Source organism: Triticum aestivum, chromosome 3D (assembly GCF_018294505.1).
Source record: "Triticum aestivum cultivar Chinese Spring chromosome 3D, IWGSC CS RefSeq v2.1, whole genome shotgun sequence".
NCBI classification, from domain to species: Eukaryota; Viridiplantae; Streptophyta; class Magnoliopsida; order Poales; family Poaceae; genus Triticum; species Triticum aestivum.
The window spans coordinates 87522139-87528744 of NC_057802.1; positions in this window are offsets into that span (position 1 = coordinate 87522139).

Below are 6606 nucleotides of genomic sequence, written 5' to 3' on the forward strand. Positions count from 1 at the left end.
CGCCGTTAAGCTATCGGGTTCCGGTTTGGATCCGATAACCCATTAAGTGCACGGACCAATGGGGATTTTCCACGTGTAAAATTCTCATTCGCCGGCAGATCCACGTGTCGGCCCGACGTTCGGACAATTTTCATCCAGTGAATGGACGGAACGCGCCTATGATACGTCGACACGTGTCTTGGTCCAACAGTGGCCCATTCAGGTTAAAAGCCCGGGCCTGTCAAAATAAGCGGGCGAGCCCATTAGCGGCCTACTTGAGTCAGGCCCATTCACAAGCACGGCCCATACAAGTTACACAGAATCGGCCCATCAAAGGCCCATTCTAGATTTGACAATTTCTAGCCCATCGTTAATTTCAGCCCGTTAACGGCCCGCTACGTCTTTGGGCCCAATTACGGCCCGAGCTTCTTTTGGCTTGTTAGCAGCCCATCGTCAGTTCCAGCCCGTTAACGGCCCGGAACGTCTTTCGGCCTTTCCTCGGCCCATTCTGCAGTTGGGCCAATTCTAGCCTGTTGTGACTTTAGGCCTGTCCTCAGCCCATTCGGTAAGTGGGCCAATTCCTAGCCCATTTTGTATTTTGGCCTGTTAACGGCCGCAAAACAGTTGGGCCTTTGACTTTGGGTCCATTACGGGCCCATGTTTCGCAGGGCAAAATTTCAGCTCGACGTGACTTTCAGCCTGTCAAAAGCCTAGTTTGCAAATTGGGCCTCCTCTGGCCCATAACACTTTCGGCCTCTTACTGGCCCGTAAAGTAAAAGGGCCGAGACAAAATTGACATTTATTTCGGCCTACTAGAGGCCCACGGGCCATTTCCATTTATACGGCCCTATCGAGCTTTTGGCTTGTTAACGGCCTGCTAAGAGCCGTTGTTACGGTGGGCCACATCATTTGGGATCCACTAAATATTATTTTGACCAGCCCAATTAAGGCCCGCTTTGACTACACATGTTTGTTCGTTTGTATGGCGTCATACTACTCTATACTATCGCCTCTAAAAACATACACTATACAATAAAAAGACTAAGGCATAGAAACTAGAATAATCCTACACTGTACAATAAAGAAATTACAGCCGAATATACCCACTGGGCATTATAGTTCGGCACCAGTGATAATAAAGCGTACACAAATAGCAAATTGCATACACTGGACAAATAAAGCTCATACATCATGGACACGCATCAACAGAACTTACCATTTGAACTATAATCTCTTCAGAAAATAGGATTGGTCGGATTTAGATAGCACAAATTTTAGTCTGCAAAATCTCCAATTCCTTCGTGGTTACCTCAGTGTCTCTTTTCAATTTTTTGACTCCTACATCTAATACCTGCAAGTCCAGTCTCAACTTGTTGATTGTACGTTGAGAATCATGTACACGTTGTCTTGCCACCTCTAGTTGATGCTTGAGAACATCAGCACATTCCAATTCCAATCCATAATCATTTAGTAATGGCCATGTCACACTGCTCGCAGATCTTTGTGTTGATGTCACTTCATACTGAAATGTTTCTGTAAGTACACATGACTAGGGCAAATATATAGTTACAATAGTGAAGCGAGCAAGACAGACTATTTTGTACATGGCAAAACAGGACTAACAATGATGTTACACGTCATGAAGCATAAGCAGGTGATATTATAAAAATTATAAAAATGGTAGTCTGTGCAGCCCGCATACAGAAATCTCTCTTAGCTCACCAGAGGAGCATGACGTTGGGGCCAAATCCAAAACACAGACAGGTTACAAATTTAGACAACACGTTGCGTATAAGTAAGCAAGCAGTTGGCCATTCTGTAGCTCAATTAAAGTCTTAGGGAGTATAATGAACATCAGAGGGATTCATACAAACCTACTATAGCAAGCAAAACTATGCAATCATTAGCCTAGTATAAACTAGATTGTGAGCCTCATGCAGTAATAGTTGGTTAATAGACTTCAAAGCTTCCGGCACACTTCGCCAGAGTAATTAAATGGTAAGGCCTTTAATTATGTCAACTAATAGTTATACAAGTATCCAACATCACGCACCATTGTTTGGGCATCTCATTAAGTGAGGACAAATAAAGCAATTGAAAAGAGCAAATTAACTATGCCTAAAACAAACAAGCAATTGAACTGTTGAGTTGGATACAGTGACTTACCTTAACTGGTTGAACAGGCTCAGTGCTGCTCCACCTTCTCTTGCAAGGCTCCTTCCTAACATCTTGTACATGGAAATCCTCAATCTTATCTTCATTGCACCCCCTGTGCAAGGTGACACAAACTAGTTACTCGTCTCCTTGGAAGATAAATATGCATACTTTCTAGTCTGTGAACAACACCAAAGGATGATATTATAACAAAACAACACCACATAATGAAACATGCCACATCTCTTGCACTTGCACACAATGAAATGAGCATTTACTATGTGTGCACTATGTAAAAACTAGGCATACCTTCGAACTAGATCTCCAGGTACTCTTGGAGAGCCTACTTTAGTGTACAGCCAAACCTTTATGTCACCTATGAGTTAGACAAGCCCCCACTATAGCAGCCCTTGGTGTTTAAATCGTTGACAAGCTCTGTTAGAGTGTTAGGTCAAGAACAACAAGTAATCAAAGCAAACAGTCCTAGTATGGCTGGCTGATACAAACAAGCAATTGAACAGATGTGTGAGCAAATCTTACATATCAAGAAAAGAAGCAAAGAAGGAGGCTTAAAGACCATCACTTGACTGGCCAGATTTAAGGGGCATTTAAACATCATGTGCAACGTATGAACTAACATAAACATTGCATATTCCAGTTCTACAATGGAATGCACATGTATTAGGTTATGCCATGTATGATGATGCCTAAATGTACACTATAGCAGGCATGAGTGATTCATCATTGCACGCACAATTGAATTGCAGGTTAAGGGCCAGTTATATTCCGCCTTTTTAGAGCTTATTGTCAAAATAAGCCATAAAAGATGTAAAGAAGTCATTTTTGGGTTATGGTCTTGGGCTTAACTTATTTCGCTTTGGAGGGGGGTGTTTCAGGTAGAAGCTCACTAAAAATTGAAGGGAAGGGGAATAGTGAAATGACTCTGTTGTCTGCCTATATTACACTCAAAATGCCACTGCTCACGCCCGCGCCACACTTGACCCTCAAGTAAAAACAAACAGGCAAGCGTTCACTTCCCTTCCCGCTTGCATCTCCTCTCCCCTTTCCCTCTACCTCGATCCCCTGCCTGCAACGCTAGGGTTCCTCCAGCGAGCCGTCGCCACTGGTCCCATCTGGCCTGGTCCTCGACGATGCTCTGTCCAGCTAGGCTACATGGCCGGCGGGTAGGGCCAAATCTCCCTGGATGCTCCTCCCTCTAGCGCCGCCCCTCATTCTCATGGTCTCCAGCAGCTGCTCCACTTTGGTCTGTCCAATGCACTTACTCCGGCGGGCGCCGCACAACTACAGTAAATGACACACTGCGGCAGAAGGCACCTTATTCCCCCTCCCCTCCTCCCAGGCCGTGGCCTTGAAGTGTTGTTGAAGGATGAGCTCATCCAACAAGGTGAGGATCTCCTCTGATTTTTTTGCCAAATTTTCATTCTAATCTGCTATACGATGAATTGCTATGAGCTGCTTCTGCTGCTATATGATGCATTGCTATGAGTTGCTCCTGCTGCTGCTATATGATGAATTGCTATGAGATGCTGCTGCTGCTATATGATGAATTGCTATGAGCTATTGCTGCTGCTATATGATGAGTTGCTATAAGCTGCTCCTGCTGCTGCTATATGATGAGTTTCTATAAGTTGCTCCTGCTGCTGTTATGTGATGAATTGCTATGAGCTGCTCCTGCTGCTGCTATATGATGAGTTGCTATAAGTTGCTCCTGCTGCTGTTATATGGTGAATTGCTATGAGCTGCTCCTGCTGCTGGTATATGATGAATTGCTATGAGCTGCTCCTGCTGCTGCTATATGATGAATTGCTATGAGCTGTTGCTGGTATATGATGAATTGCACAATGCTGCTGTTGTTGCTGCTGTATGATGAGTTGCTATGAGCTGCTGCTGCTATATGATGCTTTCAGGTGGTGCTGCTATATGATAATAACCAGCCACTTGGACCATTGAATTTCGATAAATAATTGTTTTTCATTTAAATTTGGGTCATGCCTTCTTCGTTTAAATTAGGAAATGCGATCTCTATGGAAGACATTGACCAAAGTAGATTGTGCCAAGTAGATGGTATCTTTGTATTTGCATTTTGAACAAATAGTGATGGTCAGTTTTCCTATCATATTAATTACTGCACTGGGTTCAATTTGTGATGTTTGCAAGTCAAATTAATTTTCATATGGGCAGCAAAATGACAAAATATACTGCAATCTAGACTTTTCACTGATCATACAAAAGATAAGTTGAAAAGAAAGGCAATGAAAAGAACTGGTTGGCTTAATACTTGGAGCTTATATTCACAGGTGCTTATTTTCTTAGGATAACTCGCAATAACTGTCCCTAAGAAACTTGGCCAATAGAACTGACATACGAATAACATGTCATGATGATTGTAATGGAGGAGTCACCTACCCTAGCACACTGTATAGGCTCACCGCTGCCTCTCCTTTTTTTTGCGATGTTCCATGAAATTGCCACATACATCTTGTACTTTTTCATTGAGTAACCCTATATGCAAGTTGACACGGCTAATTTCAGACATCTCTACATGATAATACATTGCATATCCCTTGCGCATATTTAAACCACCAATTAACGATCGTGTGTGTAGCATAAACTAGCCATGACTTTATGTGTTGGACTAGCAGGCACTCTAAGGGAGCCTAATGTAGTGCACTGGAATTCATACATGCCACCTACGATTTTGTGTAATGTACTACCTCTGTTCCTAAATATATGTCTTTGTAGAGATTCTAGTATGGACCACATACAGATGTATATAGATGCATTTTCGAGTGTAGATTCACTCATTTTGCTCTGTATGTAGCCTATAGTGGAATCTCTAGAAAGACTTATATTTAGGAACGGAGGTACGAGGTAGTATCATGTATGACATCTACATATCTAATTTAGCAACCAGTAGTAGAAGTCATTGTCTGCACAAAGGGATTACTGGTCGAAAATCCTAGCAAAGCATGCTGGCAGGCACACAACAATACAAGAGAGAGAGAGAGACGCACTTACAAGATCATAACAATGCCTCAGTCCAGGATCTTGGTTGGATAAGCTGTTAGATCCAGAAGAAACATCGTCCTTGTAGTTTTTGCCAGTTGCATAACATGTAACAGCGACCTGTTAGTATATTTGAAGTACATCGGGCAGGTGATGCTGGACGGGTTTAAAGGTGACAAGTACCTAGGCCGTGGCGGGTGCTTGGCATCTTGACAGACGGTGGGAATTAGGTTAGAAACATCAAGGGTGATGATGCTGCGCTGGCTGTCGGGGTCTGATAAGGAGATCTAGAACCGTCGAGTAGGGTGTTTATGGAGTTGCTCCGGTAGGGTGGACTACGGTGTGGGCGAAGCGGATCTGAGGCCGTGGACGAGGGCATTGGTGAAGCCGCTCCGGTGGTTGGGTTCAGGATGGTGTCGACGATCACTACAAAAAAAGACACATCCGTGAAATTTAGGGCCGAACGATTTTTTTCTGTCATACTTATGACACTTCTATGACGATAATTGTGACAAAACCCGGTATCATCATAGATGTGGTGGGCTCCTACTTCTATGACAAAAAATCATGACAGAAAATGGGCTTTTCGTCCTGGGCGGGCCGGAGATGCAGCTGCATGACATTCTTTGGGCCGTCCATGACGGAGAAAATCGTGGTAGAAGCGAGGGTGAGGAAAATATCAGGGGAGTTCCCGGTTACGATGGGTGGTCGGGGGATGAGCGATGCGCGTTTCTCTCGTACGTACGCGCGTGTGGGCAAGGCGTTGCGCTCTAACTGAACCCGAGCGAGGCATTGGGCTCTAACTGAACCCGAGCGATTGCACTGCAGGTTATGCGTTACTGAACCCGAGCGATCGATCGATCCCTTGCTGTTAACTGAAGCCGAGTGATTCCTTCGCTACTGCTGCTAACTGAAGCCGATCGATGCTGCCTCTGGATGAACAGTGAGCGTTGTTGGGGGTTTGGATGAACAGTTCCCGGTGGGGGTTGAATGAACAGGAACCCGTGGTAGTAGAGGCCGTTGCCGCTGGATGAACAGTACCCTGATCGATCGAGCCGGTGGATGAACAGGACCCCGTGGAGGGCTGGATGGACAGGACCCCGTGGAGGGCTGGTTGAACAGTAGCCGGTGGAGGGCTGGTTGAACAGTGGCCGATGGAGGGATGGATGAACAGTAACCCGTGGAGGGGTGGTTGAACAGGACCGTCGTGGAGAGGGCTGGTTGAACAGTAGCCAGTGGAGGAGCGCGCGGTGGAGCCCATGGATGAACAGTCGCAGGTGGAGGCTGGAGGAGGCCGAAGGTGGATGAACAGTAGCCCGTGGAGGCTGGAGGAGGTCGATGGTGGAGATGAACAGTATCTTGTGGAGTACCGTTTTGCGGTACGCCACACCCCTCCCAATGAACAGGACCCCCGTTTCGACCGTAGCGCTCCAACACAAGTCCGTT